Raw genomic sequence first — 18160 nt, 5'->3', positions numbered from 1 at the left:
ATCCCAATTCATAGTTATTTTAAGAATTATTTATCTGCATCATTCTCCTCTGATTTGGATAGTTTGGGCTCTCGTATTCAGTAGCAAAGAATTTTGTTAGGATACTTTGAAAATCACATCAAAATTCTGAAAGTCCACATTTTTTTTCATAATTTGCCCACACTACCCACAATACGTTAATAAAAAGTCTACAGGGGATCCCTGGGTGGCGCAGTGGTTTGGCGCCTGCCTTTGGCCCAGGGCGCGATCCTGGAGACCTGGGATCGAATCCCACGTCGGGCTCCCGGTGCATGGAGCCTGCTTCTCCCTCTGCCTGTGTCTCCGCCTCTCTCTCTGAGTGTCTCTCATGAATAAATAAATAAAATCTTTAAAAAATAAAATTTTAGGGCAGCCCCGGTGGCGCAGCGGCTTAGCGCCGCCTTCAGCCGGGGGTGTGATCCTGGAGACCCGGGATCGAGTCCCGCGGGCTCCCTGCATGGAGCCTGCTTCTCTCTCTGCCTGTGTTTCTGCCTCTCTTTCGCTCTCTCTGAATAAATAAATAAATAAATATTTTTAAAAAAATAAAAAATAAAAAATAAAATTTTATATGAACTATCATCACATAACTCTGGGAAAAAGTACAATTTACTTCTATTTAGAGGGGATGCCATGTATGAATGAATAAAAGAATGATTCTTCTGAGGGCACCCAAGTGGTTCAGCGGTTTAGTGCCTCCTTCAGCCCAGGTCCTGATCCTGGGGTCCCGGAATCCAGTCCCACGGGGGGCTCTCTGCATGGAGCCTGCTTCTCCCTCTGCCTGTGTCTCTGCCTCTCTCTGTCTTTCTCTCTCATGAATAAATAAATAAATAAAATCTTAAATTTAAAAAAAATGATTCTTCTAAAAAAAAAAAGAATGATTCTTCTGCTCTTAAAACATTAATGGTAACTATGATTAATTCAAACTACTAAAATATCAACTACTATTATCAAGAGAAATGCAATGACTTCTAATGGAGTAAACTATGAACTTTATTTTTTTATATATGTCTCACAGACTCATACTTTAATAAGATACATATACACAGAGACGCATGGGTGGCAGTGTTTGAGCATCTGCCTTTGGCCCAGAGTGTGATCTCAGGATCCAGGATTGAGTCCCACACATCAGGCTCCTTGCAGGAAGCCTGCTTCTCCCTCAGCCTGTGTCCTACCTCTCTCTCTCTCTCTCTGTGTCTTTCATGAATAAATAAATAAAATCTTAAAAAGAAAAAAAAGATGGGACGCCTTGGTGGCTCAGTGGTAGAGCATCTGCCTTCAGCTCAGGGCGTGATCCCAGAGTTCTGGGATCAAGTCCCACACTGGACTCCCCCAGGGAGCTTCTCCCTCTGCCTATGTCTCTGCCTCTTGTCTCTCATGAATAAATAAATAAAATATTTTTTAAAAGATATATACACACACATGGAGGCATGTGTGCAAATTTTAGTATATACATGTAATTTTAGTATATACATGTCTGTCTCTCTGTGTCTATTGAGTTACATGCTCTATATAAATAACAATTTTCATTTTATCCATTCATTTAATTTCTATAGAGTTCAAGTTTTCTCAAATATGCAATTTAAAAATTAGCTTATCTTGGGCAGTCTGGGTGGCTCAGCAGTTTAAGAGCCTGCCTTCGGCCCAGGGTGTGGACCTGGAGTCCCAGGATCGAGTCCCGCGTCAGGCTCCCTGCATGGAGCCTGCTTCTCCCTCTGCCTGTGTCTCTGCCTTTTTTTCTGTGTGTGTGTGTGTGTCTATCATGAATAAATAAATAAAATATTTTTAAAATAAAAAATAAGGGATCCCTGGGTGGCGCAGCGGTTTGGCGCCTGCCTTTGGCCCAGGGCGCGATCCTGGAGACCCGGGATCGAATCCCACGTCAGGCTCCCGGTTCATGGAGCCTGCTTCTCCCTCTGCCTGTGTCTCTGCCTCTCTCTCTCTCTCTCTCTCTCTCTCTCTCTCTCTGTGTGACTATCATAAATAAATAAATAAAAATTTAAAAAAATAAAATAAAATAAAATAAAATAAAATAAAATAAAATAAAATAAAATAAAATAAAATAAAAAATAAAATAAGGGCAGCCCCGGTGGTGCAGTGGTTTGGCGCCGCCTGCAGCCCAGGATGTGATCCTGGAGACCCAGGATCGAGTCCCATATCGGGCTCCCTGCATGGAGCCTGCTTCTCCCTCTGCTTCTCTCTCTCTCTGTGTCTCTCATGAGTAAATAAATAAAATTTAAAAATAAAATAAAATAAAATAATAAAATAAAATAAAAATAAATATTAGCTTATCTCGGGATCCCTGGGTGAAGCAGCGGTTTGGCGCCTGCCTTTGGCCCAGGGCGCGATCCTGGAGACCCGGGATCAAATCCCACGTCGGGCTCCCGGTGCATGGAGCCTGCTTCTCCCTCTGCCTGTGTCTCTGCCTCTCTCTCTATCTCTCTGTGACTATCATAAATAAATAAAAATTAAAAAAAAAAATTAGCTTATCTCTAGAAATAACCAAGGCCAAAGACATTGCAAGTTCTTTCTGATAAAGTTTTTTTAATTGAAGTAACATTAGTATTTAACATTATATAAGTTTCAGGTGTACAAAATAACTATAATTTTTTTAATAGAGGGAGGGGGAGTGGGGAGGGGCAGAGGGAGAGAGAAGAATCCCAAGCAGGCTCCATATCCAGCATGAGCCTGACAAAGGGCTCAATCTCATGGCCTTGAGATTATGACCCAAGTTAAAATCAAGAGTTGGATGCCTTAACCAACTGAGCCACCCAGTCTAAGTTTACAATTTTACATCTACATAAACTGCAAAGTGATCACCACCAAAAATCTACTTACCAACCATCACCATATAATTGACCCTTTCACCTATTTTGCCCACCTCCTAATTCCCTTCCTCTCCAATAACCACCAATCTGTTCTCTGTATCTATGAGTTTCTTTTTTTTTTTTTTTAAGATTTTATTTATTTATTCATAGACACAGAGAGAGAGGCAGAGACACAGACAGAGGGAGAAGCAAGCTCCATGCAGGGAGCCAGATGTGGGACTCGATCCCAGGTCTCCAGGATCACACCCCAGGCAGCAGGCGGTGCCAAACCGCTGCGCCACTGGGGCTGCCTGTATCTATGAGTTTCTGTATTTTGTTTGTTCATTCTGTTTTCTAAGATTCTACATATTACTGAAATAATATGATATTTGTCTTTAACTTATTTCACTTAAGTCCATCCATGTTGTTGCAATGGCAAGATTTCCTTCTTTTTATGGCTGAATAATATTCCAGTCTATCTATACCACATTTTATCCATTCATCCACTAATGAACACTTAGGTTGTTTCCACATCTTAGCTTATCTTTCCAAATCACTGTTTTCATATTTCTTAAATATCCAGAAGTGAAGTGCAATAACTAAATCATATGGTAGATTTATTCTTAATTTTTTGAGGAATTTCCATACTGTTTCCCACCAACAGTGTACAACAGTCCCCTTTTATTCCATATCCGCTCCACTACTTTTCCACATCAACTCCAACATTTCTAATCATTTTAATGATAGTCATCCTTACAGGTGTGAGGTGATATCTCCCTGTAGTTTTGATTTGCATTCCCCTATTAATAGGCATCTTTTCATGTACCTATTGGCCATCTATATACTTTCTTTGGAAATACATCTATTCAAATCCTCTGCCCATTTTTTTAATTTTTTTATTGTTGTATGAGTTTTGTTTGTTTGTTTTTATAATCTCTACACTCAACATGGAGCTTGAAGTCATGAATTCATGACTCCAAGATCAAAAGTCACATCCTCCACCAACTTAGCCAGCCAGGTGCCCTGAGTTGTAGGAGTTCTCTATATATTTTCGATACTAAACTCTTCTCAGATATATGATTTGCAAATATCTTCTCCCATTCATTGGGATGCCCTCTCATTTTGATGGTTTCTTTCACTATATAGAAGCTTTTTGGTTTGGAGTCCCATTTGTTCACTTTTGCTTTTACTGCCCTTGCCATTGGCATCAGATCCACAAACACATTACTGCCCATGTTTTCTTCTAGGAATTGTATGATTTCAGGTCTTACTTTCAAGTTGTGAATCCATTCTGAGTTCATTTTAGTGTATGGTGTTACATAGTGACCTAGTTTCATTCTTTTGCATTTGGCTAATTTTCCAACACAATTTATGAAGAGACTGCCCTTCCTCCATTGTGTATGTTTTTGGCTCCCTCATCATAAATTAATTGTTCAAGATGCCTGGGTGGCTCAGCAGTTAAGCATCTGCCTTCAGCTCAGGGTATGATCCTTGAGTCCCAGGATCAAGTCCCACATTGGGCTCCTTGTATGGAGCCTGCTTCTCCCTCTGCCTAGGTCTCTGCCTCCCTCTCTTAATCTCTCTGTCTCTCATGAATAAATAAATAAAATCTTTTTTTAAAAATTTAATTAATTAATTAATTGTTCATATAAATGTGAATTTATTTCTAGGCTCTCAGTTCTGTTCCAATGATCTGTATGTCTATTTATAATGCCAATACCATACTATTTGATTACTATACCTTTGTAGTAGTCTGAAATCAAGGAGTGTGGTACTTCTAGTTTTGTTCTTCCTTCTCAAGACTGTGTTGGCTATTTAGACTCTTTTATGGTTCTGCAGAAATTTTAGAATTATTTGTTCTAGTTCTGTGAGAAATATCACTGAAACGTTGAAAAAAATTGCACTGAATCTATAGATTGCTTTGGATAATACACAGAGTTAGAACAATATTAACTCCTTCTTAAGTACAAAATATCTTTCCATTGAATCTATAGATTGCTTTGGATAATACAGAGTTAGAACAATATTAACTCCTTCATAAGCACAAAATATCTTTCCATTTATTGGTCTTTTTCATTCTTTCATCAACAGCTTACAATTTTCAGGGTACAGGTGTTTTATCTCCTTCATTAAATTTATTCTTAGGTGGGCAGCCCGGGTGGCTCAGCGGTTTAGCGCGGCCTTCAGTCCGGCACGTGATCCTGGAGACCCGGGTTCGAGTCCTGTGTCGGGCTCCCTGCGTGGAGCCTGCTTCTCCCTCTGCCTGTGTCTCTGCCTCTGTCTCCCATGAAGAAATAAATAAAAATCTTTTTAAAAAAATAAAATAAAATAAATTTATTCTTAGGTATTTTATTCTTTTTGATGCAATTGTAAATGAGATTGCTTTATTTTTTTCCTTCTGATAGTTTATTATTAGTGCATAGAAATGCAATATACTCTGTATATTGATTTTGTATCCTGCAACTTTACTAAATTCATTAATTAGTTCTAACAGATTTCTGGTAGAGACTTTAGGATTTTCTATGAATAGTATCATGTCACCTGTAAATGTTGAAAGTTTTACACCTTATTTCTACTTTCAATGCCTTTTTTTTTTTTTTTTGCCTTATTGCTATCGCTAGGACTTCTAAAAATATGTTGAATAAAAGTGGCATCCTTGTCTTATTCCTAATCTTAGAGGAAAAGCTTTCAGTTTTTTTATTCTTTCAGTTTTTTTGTTTTGTTTTGTTTGTTTTGTTTTTTTAATGTAAGCTCTACTCCCAACATGGTGCTTAAACTCACAACCCAGAGTTGCACACTCTACTAACTGAGCCAGCCAGGCACCCCAAGCTTTCAGCTTTTCACCACTGAGCACAACGTTAGCTCTGGGTTTGTCATATATGGCCTTTAGTATTTGAAATACATTTTCTCTATATCCACTTTGTTGAGAGTTTTTATCATAAATGGATGCTGAGTTTGGTCAAATGATTTTATTTTATTTTTTATTTTTTTGCATCTACTGAGATATCATTTTTAGCTTTCATTTTGTTAAACTACATTGACCACATTAAAAAGAAGAATGACATATCAAATGGAAAATTTATCCTGGCTGAAATTTAAATCTCTGGAATCTATTCAACATATTCAAATATCCTCATGGGAAAAGTGAGGGAATATCTGAACAGTCTATTATCCCTAGAAAGCAAAAAAGTATTTAACATTCAAAAATAATAGAATTCAAGCTCTACTTGAGAAAAGTTATCCAAATAAGTCTTAAAATAACCATCTGATAACTAGCAAGAAATTAAAGATTTATGAAGTTAATATAAAAAAATAACAACTACAAGATAATTCAAGCTGCAGGGTACCCCAGTGGCTCAGTCGGTTGAGCATCTGCCTTTGGCTCAGGTCATGATCCTGGGTCCTGGGATCGAGCTCCACACTGAGATCCCTGCTGAGGGCGTTGCCTGCTTCTCCTTCTCCCTCAGCTGTTCCCTGCTTTTGTTCTCTCTCTCTCAAATAAATAAAATCTTAAAAAAAAAAAAAAAAAAGATAATTCAAGGTGCTTATATGATTGTGCTTTCCATCTTAATTAAAGCCTACTAAGGGGGGGATCCCTAGGTGGCTCAGCGGTTTAGCGCCTGCGTTAAGCCTAGGGCATGATCCTGGAGTCCTGGGATACAGTCCCACATCGGGCTCCCTGCATGGAGCCTGCTTCTCCCTCTGCCTGTGTCTCTGCCCCCTCCCCCCATGTCTTTCATGAATAAATAAATAAGTCTTAAAAAATAAACAAAGCCTACTAAGGTACATTTGGAAATAGCATAGCTTAGAGATCTACACTTAACTTAGATTCCAAAACAGTTCTTTTGCCACATTCCCCTCTTCATAACTCCACAGTACTACTTATATAATGGAGGAGGAATGACCAGCAGCCAGTATCTTTCCCCCACTCCCATCAATAACTTATATAGTGACTCAGTCTCCCTCATCTCCAACTCTAATAATCAAAGTACTTCAGGAAAATTAAACTTAGCTTATCAGGAAAAAAAGCTCAGAATAAATTATTTAACAGTTATAATAAAGACCTGATCTATTTATTAAAAGTTCTCTTGGGGATCCCTGGGTGGCTCAGAGGTTTCGTGCCTGCCTTTGGCCCAGGACGTGATCCTGGAGTCCCAGGATTGAGTCCCACGTCGGGCTCCCAGCATGGAGCCTGCTTCTGCCTCTCTCTCTCTCTCTCTCTCTCTCTCTCATAAATAAATAAATAAATAAATAAATAAATAAATAAATAAATATTCTCTTTTTAAAAAATAAAATAAAATAAATAAAATAAAATAAAATAAAGTTCTCTTTTTAGGAAAAGTGCCTGTTAAAGAGAGGGAGGGAGCAGGAAATAGATGGCATCTAGGCTGCCATCTCACAGAAGTAAATTTTTCATTCAAAATTCATTCCACAGGGGTACCTGGGTGGCTCAGTGGTTGGGTGGCTGCCTTTGGCTCAGGTCATGATCCTAGGGTCCTGGGATCAAATTCTGCATCAGGGACCCAATAGGGAGCCTGCTTCGCCCCTTGCCGATGTCTCTGCCTCTCTCTCTCTGTGTCTCTCATAAATAAATAAAACCTTTTTTTTTAAGATTTTATTTATTTATTTATAGAGACACAGAGAGAGAGAGAGAGAATGGCAGAGACACAGGCAGAGGGAGAAGCAGGCTCCATGCACAGAGCCTGACGTGGGACTCGATCCAGGATCTCCAGGATCACGCCCTGGGCTGCAGGCGGCGCTAAACCGCTGCGCCACCGGGGCTGCCCAATAAATAAAATCTTTAAAAAAATCATTTCACACATATTTACTAGGGGTCATTTATGTGCCATGTATTTTACTAGGGACCAGGAATTAAAAAAAAAAAAAAATGAGTAGGATACAGTTCCTGCCTTAAAAGAGTATATAGTCAAGTACAAAAGTCAGCAAAATAATCAGCACAAAAAGAAACCTATATTTTAAATATGTTAAAATGTCTGTACCTCTGGCTAGTTAATGTGAAAACATCCAGGGAACTCAATAAAAAACCATATACAGCAGAAATTTTATGAAACATGCCCAAGTATTATGTATATACATAAAGAACACATACATATATAAAAGTAATAAATGCCATTTTTGAGTACTTTTCCAAAGACCCTACTTACGAGCTCATCTAACCCTCAACAATCTTAGAAAGCAGGGACTACTGTTACTATTATCTCAGTTCTACAGAGAATAAATTCAGCTTAATAAGTAAGTGAGTCACACTCTAGTAGGTGGTTAAGAAATTCAAACTCAGGGGGTCCCTGGGTTACTCAGCGGTTTAGTGCCTGCCTTCGGTCCAGGGTGTGATCCTGGAGTCCCAGGAGCGGGTCCCACATCCGGCTCCCTGCATGGAGCCTGCTTCTCCCTCTGCCTGTGTCTCTGCCTCTCTCTCTCTCTCAAGTCTGTGTCTCTCATGAATAAATAAATTAAATATTTTTTAAAAAAAAGAAAAGAAATTCAAACTCAGGTTGTCTGAGTCAAGAATTTATTCTCAGGGATCCCTGGGTGGCGCAGCGGTTTGGCGCCTGCCTTTGGCCCGGGGGCGCGATCCTGGAGACTCAGGATCGAATCCCGTGTTGGGCTCCCTGCATGGAGCCTGCTTCTCCCTCTGCCTGTGTCTCTGCCTCTCTGTCTCTCTGTGTGTGACTATCATGAATAAATAAATAAAATATTTTTTTTTTTAAATTTATTCTCAGTTATGACCAACCAACCAGTTATACTACCTCATGTATACCCTCACTGCAAAAGTACAAAACAGGAGAAACCACAATTTGGTCAACTAGAGATATCTCAGTCAAGGACATAGAACTGAGGCCTTAATAGACTAGGAGACACCAATCATTATTGATAGGGAAGGAGTATCCCTGTCATGCAGGACACCATGACTGCAGGATACAGGTAATGTAGATTTCAGATTTCCTCTGCCAATTACATTCTTCAAATACCATGAGGCATCCTCGGTATTTGAAGCCAAACTACTAAAAGATTAAACAGAGTGATATTACCATTTTATTGAAGAAAAAAAAATTACTCTGGTCATACTTCCAGGATCCTGTAAGTCTTCTTTAACATGAAAATCCCTTTTGAAACTTCCTTTATCTCTACCCCACCCCCAGCTTAAAAGTATATAATCAATAGTTCCTCATATTCACAATGCAGCAATTTTTGCCCATGAGTCCTATCCCCATGCTATAATAAAAGCACATTTTTGCACCAAAAAATAAATAAAATAAAATAAAATAAAAATATTACTCTGGTAACAGTATGGAATTAGCCAGAGAAGAATTTAACTGAAAAGAGAGGGATAAGGAGGTTCCTAAAGCAGATTGCTAGATGTCTCTTAATAGCTATAATGAGGGATCCCTGGGTGGCGCAGCGGTTTGGCGCCTGCCTTTGGCCCAGGGCGCGATCCTGGAGACCCGGGATCAAATCCCACGTCGGGCTCCCGGTGCATGGAGCCTGCTTCTCCCTCTGCCTGTGTCTCTGCCTCTCTCTCTCTCTCTGTGACTATCATAAATAAATAAAAAAAATTAAAAAAAAATAGCTATAATGATGATAATAGCGCTGGTGATAGAAGCCTGAATTTTAAGTAGGGATATGGATCAAATTTCTCAGTATCCCTTCTGGTAACTTTCAGCCAAAGGAGGTGATGTGGATCTAAAGGGAAGGAGTTATCCCCCTTCCCCACTTCCTCCATCCTCTTACTTGGCACACAGATGTGATAGGGTTAAGATGTTAAACATAAAGCTGGAAGTAGCCTATACAAACCCAAAACTGTCTATACTTAGACTTTTATGTGAAAGAGAAATAAATTTCTATACTGTTGTAGACCTTTATGTTAGATCTCTACACAGCCAAACCTCTATCCAAATAGAGTGCTCTCTATAATAATAGAAAAGGACCTGAACTATGGCAGTGACTGTAGGAACAGACAGAAAAAGAAAAATATGAGAAAAAATTAAGGAGAAAAATAAAATACTTTAAAGTGAAAATGAAGGGAAAAAGGAAAAGTGTGGCAAGTTTTTGATTTGGCTGAATGACCAAGAAGAAAAGGTTTGGAAGAGCCAGGGATGTTTACTTGCCGATGCTGAATTTCCAATTCCTGTAAGATATTTAGGTGGATTTATTTCTACAGGCAGTTCCACCTCCTAGACCCTACCCACATACTCTTGCTAGTATCCCCTTGACGTCTGTGGCTGTCCAAAACCTCTTGATGATTATAAGTTTAGTAGATTATAAGTTTAGTAGATGTGAGCCTTTTATTTTCTTTTAAAGATTTTATTTACTTGAGAGAGTGCGCATGCTCAAGAGAGAGAGAGAGAAAGAAAGAGAGGAGGAGCGGGGGAGGGACTGAGGAAGAGGGAGAAGCAGGCTCCTCTCTGAGCAGGGTGCCGGACATGGGGCTCAATGGGTGAGGGGGAACAATACTCTGGGATAATGACCTGAGAGCCTAAGGCAGATGTTTAACTGAGCCACACAGTACCCCAGATGTCAGCCTTTTAAATGAATTTTCCATTCCTCTGCTAGTGAAACTGATCATGCTTAACAAAATTATAAATTCCTTAAGAACAAAGCCAATATCTACTCCCTCAATCCGACCAACCACTCAATAGACACTTGACTGAATGGCTTAACAGAAGCCATTTGGCACTTCATTTATGAAAGGTTGCTAATCTTTCTCTAAAGGAGAAGAGTCTAGCTTTCCCTATTCCTATTAATAGAACCTGTAAAAGGGAACCTTCAGTATCTGGCTTGTTTTTTTTTGTAGAATGATGCCCAGCACATAATAGCCAATAAACGTTTCTTGAATAAACAAAGAATAGTATATTTACCTGAGGATTCCCCAATTTCAACAGAGGATTGTGCACAGTGTAAGAACATGAGCCTTGGACTTACAAAACAAAACTAAAAGCAGGATTCAGAGACTGATGCCACCGGTTCCAGCTATATAACCCTAAGCAAATTACTTAATGTCTCCAAGTCTCAGTAACTTCACCTACCTTATGTAGTTGTTGAGAGAAATTAATGATAAATAAAGTTTGGCATATGGTATTTGATAAATGGCAGCCATACTAATGGAAACTATGCATCCCATCTTCTAAACAATTACAAAAGGCCAAAGAATGTTATCATATAATATCCTGAAACGTACTGTGGTAACTTTATCAAATGCTATAGTGTTTTCAAATATCCTTCATGCTTCTACAACCATATTTCTCAAACACACAATCTGAACAATAGCAGTCAAAGAAAATTTGGGAGAGACAGAAGGGTAATACAGTTGTGTTTTTAAAAGCCTTTAGTTTTACACCATCTTAAATCAATCTTTATTGTTGTTCCCTCTCAATTCTTTCATCCTTTAAAAAAAATGAGTTTTATTAATCTAATCCTGTGTGAATCTTGGTTTACTCAGACTAAAATTATTTGGTAAAACATCTGTCTCAAAAGAAAAACAAAAAAAAAAGAAAAAGAAAAGAAAAACAAGTAACATTCTTTTTTTTTTTTTTTTTTTTAAACAAGTAACATTCTTTTCAAATTCCATACAACTGCGTGGGACAATTATATAAAGCATTTGTAAAATTCACTCCAGTCCCAACTGCTACTTTCCATTGCAAATTAATTTTCATACTATTATTTTCCAAGCTCGTTCTGACACTTGATTTCTTTCTCTAAATGTAGCTAGACTTAGTTTAAATTGGAAAAAACAAAGCACATATTTTTACCTACAAGCAAATGTCATTAAGTATAAACAGATTTTTTTCACTTAAAAACTGACCCAAAATGTTATTTTCTTTAAATAAGAATCTTCAAGTTTTTAAGTCTATATCTTTTTTTTTTAAGTCTATATCTTAAATAAAGTATAACAATAGAATATTGGGTTGAAGGAGAAAACATATTGAGATGTCAAGTTCCCAAACAAATTAACTGTTTTCTTCAAATCATGGTGCTGATTTTGTAAATTAATAAAATATACAAAAAACTACAGCGTATCAAAGAAAAAGAAGTCATGGGATCCCTGGGTGGCGCAGTGGTTTGGCGCCTGCCTTTGGCCCAGGGCGCGATCCTGGTAGACCCGGGATCGAATCCCACGTCAGGCTTCCGGTGCATGGAGCCTGCTTCTCCCTCTGCCTATGTCTCTGCCCCTCTCTCTCTCTCTGTGTGTGATTATCGTAGATAAATAAAAAGATTAAAAAAAAAAAAGAAAAAGAAAAAGAAGTCATCTACAGAATGGTCTCATCAATGGAAGATGGGCCTTTCCAAGGAAGATACAAATTCTTTCTCCTAACTCAATCTATTAGGGAAATCATTAAAAAGAAAGCTCTACAAATCTATCTACTTGATAAGTACCAAGTAAATAATTATTCACCTCTTTAGGTAAAGTTGTCTGCTAAAATAATAAAAGGATCTCTGCTGAAAGGATTTTTTTCCAGTTTCAAAGACCTGTCTATTCATAGACTATTGGGATTTATTTAGACCATGCCCTCAAAAACTCTTCAGTCTAAATAAATCAAATACAAAAGACAAGACCTGGTAATTTTCAGAATTCAAATTACTGATTTTATTTTTTTTATTTTATTTATTCATGAGACACAGAGAGAGAGAGAGAGGAGCAGAGACACAGGCAGAGGGAGAAGCAGGCTCCATGCAGGGAGCCTGATGTGGGACTCCATCCTGGGTCCCCCTTCCTGGGCTGAAAACGGCGCTAAACCGCTGAGCCACACAGGCTGCCCAAATTACTGATTTTAAATATGTTTACGATATGATAAAGGCCAAAGACAAGTTGCAATCTATAACATTCAGAGACAGAATCTGAATTAGGTATAATATTTAACATCCCTGCTCCAGGTCCTTAGCATTTTCACCTTCATGAAGTTATGCAGTTTACTATGTTGCTGCTTAAACCATAAATCTTATTAAGTGATTTTTTTCTAATTAAAATCCTCCTGAAGGAAATGGGAGTATAAATTAACACAATCTTTCTGGAAGAGAATTGAGCAATGCACCTCAAAACTGTTTTGGGGGGCAGCCCGGGTGGCTCAGTGGTTTAGTGCTGCCTTCAGCCCAGGGCCTGATGCTGGAGACCCAGGATCGAGTCCCAGATCGGGCTCCCTGCATGGAGCCTGCTTCTCCCTCTGCCTGTGTCTCTGCCTCTCTGTGTATGTGTCTCTCATGAATAAGTAAATAAAATCTTTTTTAAAAAAAACTGTTTTGAGGTTGTTGTTTTTTTAATGTTCTTTTGGCTTTCAAGAATGGCTGGAACCAAAAGTTTAAATGATGTTTACAAAGCTCTGTCTCTCTCTCTCTCTTCATGTTTTGGCTATCTTTGACCCCGTTCAATATTCAGCCAGACTCTCAACACAGTAGGAAAATGAACATTGGCAGTCCCAGCTAAGTCAAAGTATCCCACCTTAGTCATCCTTGTAGAAAGAGAGTATCTTGTTCCTTCCAGAAGAAAAGATTCAGGGATGGCTCTAATTAGCCCAGTTTAAGATAGAGAGTGGGAGTACTAGTACTAGCATTTTCCCTGGGACTACAGGAAAGAGAAGGCTGCTTCCCAAAGGAAAGAATGTTGAACAAAAAATTAACATATGTCCATACAAAAATACATATCCTTTGATCCAGCAATTCCACTTCTACAAATTAAAACTTACACTATTATTGTGTGCCAAATTTTTTAATTTTATTTAATATCAATTAACATATGGTACATTATTAGTTTCAAAGGTAGAATTTAATGATTCATCAGTTGCATATAATACCCAGTGCTAAAAAAAAAAAAAAATACCCAGTGCTCATCATCACATCAAGCGCCCTCCTTAATGCCCGTCATTCAGTTACCCCAACCCCCTACACTCCTCCCCTCCAGTGACCTTCAGTTTGTTTCCCATACTTAAGAGTCTCTTATGGGGACACCTGGGTGGCTCAGTGGCTAAGCATCTGCCTTTGGCTCAGGTAGTGATCCTGGGGTCTGGGGATGGAGTCCCACATCAGGGTCCCTGCAGGGAGCCTGCTTCTCCCTCTAGGTCTCTGCCTCTCTCTGTGTGTCTCTATGAATAAATAAAGTCTTTTTTTTTTAATTTTTTTTTATTTGTTTATGATAGTCAGAGAGAGAGAGAGGCAGAGACACAGGCAGAGGGAGAAGCAGGCTCCATGCACCGGGAGCCCGACGTGGGATTCGATCCCGGGTCTCCAGGATCACGCCCTGGGCCAAAGGCAGGCGCGAAACCGCTGCGCCACCCAGGGATCCCTAAATAAAGTCTTTTAAAAGAAATTTTTTAAAAAAGAATCTCTTATGTTTGTCTCTCTCTGATTTTATCTTATTTTATTTTTCCCTCCCTTCCCCTATGTTCATCTGTTCTTTTTTTTTTTTTTTAAGATTTATTTATTTATTTATGATAGACACAGAGGAGAGAGAGAGAGAGAGAGGCAGAGGGATAGCAGGCTCCATGCCAGGAGCCCGACGCGGGACTCGATCCCAGGACTCCAGGATCGCACCCTAGGCCAAAGGCAGGCGCCAAACCGCTGAGCCACCCAGGGATCCCCTGTTCATCTGTTCTGTTTCTTAAATTCCACATTTGAGTAAAACCATATTGTCTTTCTCTGGCTACCCTCTAGTACCATCCATCTATTAGGGTTTCTCTAATACCCTCTAGTTCCATCCATCTCATTGCAAATTATAAGATTTCATTTTTTTGATGGCTGAGCAATATTCCTCTGGTATATATACCACATCTTAATCCATTCATCTGTTGATGGACATCTAGGCTCTTTCCATAGTTTGGCTAATGCAGACATCGCTGCTATAAACAGGGGTGCAGGTGCTCACTTCAAATCCAAAGGATAAATACCTGGTAGTACAGTTGCTGGGCCCTAGGGTAGTTCTATTTTCAACTTTTTGAGGAACCTCCATATTTTCTTCTAGAGTGGTCGTACCAGTTTGCATTCCCACCAACAGTGTAAGAAGGTTCCCCTTCCTCCATATCTTTGCTAACATCTGTTGTTTCCTGACTTGTTAATTTTAGCCAATCTGACTGGTGTGAGGTGCTATCTCACTATGGTTTTGATCTGTATTTCCTTTTTTTTATTTTTTTAAGATTTTATTTATTTATTCATGAGAGACACAGAGAGAGAGGCAGAGACACAGGCAGAGGGAGAAACAGGCTCCATGCAGGGAGCCCGAGGTGGAACTCGATCCCGGGACTCCAGGATCATACCCTGGGCCAAAGGCAGGTGCTAACCCGCTAAGCCACCCAGGGATCCCCCTGATCTGTATTTCCATGATGCCAAGTGATACTGAGCATTTTTTCATGTGGTGTGCCAGACAATTTTTAAATAATTTACAAGAATTAGGGATCCCTGGGGTGGCGCAGTCCCGGTGCATGGAGCCTGCTTCTCCCTCTGCCTATGTCTCTGCCTCTCTCTCTCTCTCTCTCTCTCTCTGTGTGTGTGTGTGTGACTATCATAAATTAAAAAAATTAAAAAATTAAAAAATTAAAGAATTAATTCATTGGGCAGCCCCGGTGACTCAGCAATTTAATGTCGCCTTTAGCCTGGAGGGTGATCTTGGAGACCTGGGATCGCGTCCCACATCGGGCTCCCTGCATGCAGCCTGCTTCTCGCTCTGCCTGTGTCTCTGCCTCTCTCTCTCTTTCTCTCTCTCACTCTCTGTCTCATGAATAAATAAATAAAATCCTTAAAAAATAAAACAAAATAAAAACACAGCAGGGGCACCTGTCAGTTTGTCAAGTGTCAGACTCTTTATCTTAGCATCATGAGTTCAGGTCTCACATTGGGTTCCACACTGGGAGTGGAGCCTACTTACAAAAAACAAAAAACAAAAACAAACAAAAAACCCACACAGACTGCATAATTCATAAATGAATAGATTTATAATTTGTTTTATGATAAGTAAAATAAAACTTATAATATATGACATAGGGAAAAATATATTTATATTAATAGTAACATTTGTATGGTGACAGATGGTAACTAGACTTTCCGTGGGAATCACTTCATAGTATATGAAAACATCAAATCAGTATGATGTATCTGACACTAATGGGATATTGTATATCAATTATACTTCAATTTAAAAAAGAGAAAAAGGGGGGGGGCAGCCCTGGTGGCGCAGGGTTTAGCACCGCCTGCAGCCCAGGGTGTGATCCTGGGGACCCAGGATCAAGTCCCACATCAGGCTCCTTGCGTGAAGCCTGCTTCTCCCTCTGCCTGTGTCTCAACCTCTCTCTCTGTGTGTGTGTGTCTCTCATGAATAAATAAATAAAATCTTTAAAAAAAAAGGGCAGCCCGGGTGGCTCAGTGGTTTAGCACTGCCTTCGGCCCAGGGCGTGATCCTGGAGTCCAAGGATCGAGTCCCCACATCAGGCTCCCTGCATGGAGCCTGCTTCTCCCTCTACCTGTGTCTCTGCCTCTCTCTCTGTGTGTCTCTCATGAATAAATAAATAAGAATCTTTAAAAAAATGATAATAATAATGAAAAAAAGAAAGAAATCACGCTGGAAAAAATGATACTTATAAATGCACACAAAAATCTCAAGAAAACCATCTGTTCAAATGTCAGTAGTACACCACTTCACATTCTCTCTTACTCTATCTCTCAAATAAATAAATAAAATCTTTATTAAAAAAAAAAAAATAGGAGATCCCTGGGTGGCTCAGCGGTTTGGCACCCGCCTTTGGCCCAGGGCGCAATCCTGGAATCCCGGGATCGAGTCCCACGTCGGGCTCCTGGCATGGAGCCTGCTTCTCCCTCTGCCTGTGTCTCTGCCTCTCTCTCTCTCTCTCTCTCTCTCTAATGAATAAATAAATAAAATATAAAAAAAAAAAAAAAAACAGGGCTCCTGGGTGGCTCAGTCAGTTAGGCGACTGCCTTTGGATCAGGTCATGATCCGAGAGTCCTAGGATCCAGTTCCAAGTCAGGCTCCCTGCTCAGTGAGGAGTCTGCTTCTCTGCCCCTTCCCTGGCTCATGTGCTCTCTCTCACACGCTCTCTCTCTCAAATAAATATTTATTTTAAAAATATCAATAGTATACCACTTCACACCCAGTAGGATGGCTAAAATCAGACAGATAACAAGAGTAGCAATTGCAAAGTCAAAGAAACCATATTGATTCTTTAAAGAGAATACCAAGTAGTTCACCATAGCTGAGGGTTACTTATGTGCCATTAGCTACTCACAAAATTTCCTTAAATCTTCAAATAATTTCTTCAATAGCTTCAAACCTCATGATCGACAAACACAAATAACTCTTGGCAAAATGGTGATTTCATCACACCATTTCTCTAAAATTGCCCATTAAAAATAAACAATCCCAGGGTGCTTAGGTCAGTCGATTAAGCATTTGCATTCAGCTCAGGTCATGATCCCAGAGTCCTGGGATCAAGCCCCATGTCGGGCTCTCTGCTCAGTGGGAAATCTGCTTCTCCCTCTCCCTCTGCCTGCTGCTCCCCTTGTTTGTGTGCATTCTCTGTGTGTGTCAAATAAATAAATAAAATATTTTAAAAAATAAACAATCCCTAGTGAGCCTCACATAACATGTGACCAGGAGACAACTGGTCTACAGGAGAGACCAGTTTTGCTGTTTTGATTGGATTTTTTTTAACCAGATGCTTTGGTAACTAATTACTGTTTAATCATTAGTAAAAAAAAAAAAAAAAAAAAAGCAGACTCATCACACAAGGGAGTAAAAAGAAAGTGACAGGAGATCCTTAACACTCCCTTGACAACATTCTCATAGCTGCCTGTTGAGCCCAGCACCCAGCCATGGCTTGCCCCCTGGATCAGGCCACTGGCCTTCTTGTGGCCATCTTCCACCCACAAGAACTCAGGCAGGGAAGGTGACAAGAACATCCTGACCAAGAAGGAGCTGAAGGAGCTGACCCAGAAAGAATTCCCTACTGGCCTGACGCTGCAGGATGCTGACATTGCAAAGGTGATGGGGGACCTGGACCAGAACAAGGATCAAGCGGTGAAGTTTCAAGAATATATCACCTTCCTGGGGGCCATTATGTTAATCTACAATAACTTCAGGGGCTGAAATAAATCAGGAAGGCAGAGATACTCTCTGTCCCGCCTAAGTCAAATCCAGCAGTGGGTAATTGTACAAAATATCTTATTGTTAAAAAAAAAAAAAAGGGAGGGAGCCTGCTTCTCCCTCTGCCTATGTCTCTGACTCTCTCTCTCTCTCTCTCTCATTAATAAATAAATAAAATACCTTTAAAAAAGGATAGCCTTTAGAAAACATTATTTCAGTTTAACTGTACAAATTAAATCAG

General features: G+C 39.6%; 1 protein-coding gene and 1 pseudogene across 3 annotated transcripts in view; one reads left to right on the top strand and one right to left on the bottom strand.

Annotated features, from left to right (window-relative positions):
- SBF2 (SET binding factor 2) overlaps nt 1-18160 on the bottom strand; it is a 468462-nt gene that overhangs the window by 436704 nt on the left and 13598 nt on the right. The gene's annotated exons all lie outside the window — the stretch shown is intronic.
- LOC121476419 lies at nt 17649-18100 on the top strand (annotated as a pseudogene).

This window comes from Vulpes lagopus, chromosome 15 (assembly GCF_018345385.1).
Source record: "Vulpes lagopus strain Blue_001 chromosome 15, ASM1834538v1, whole genome shotgun sequence".
Taxonomy (NCBI): domain Eukaryota; kingdom Metazoa; phylum Chordata; class Mammalia; order Carnivora; family Canidae; genus Vulpes; species Vulpes lagopus.
Note: the sequence above shows the minus strand (reverse complement) of the source record. Positions and strands in the feature narration are given on the sequence as shown.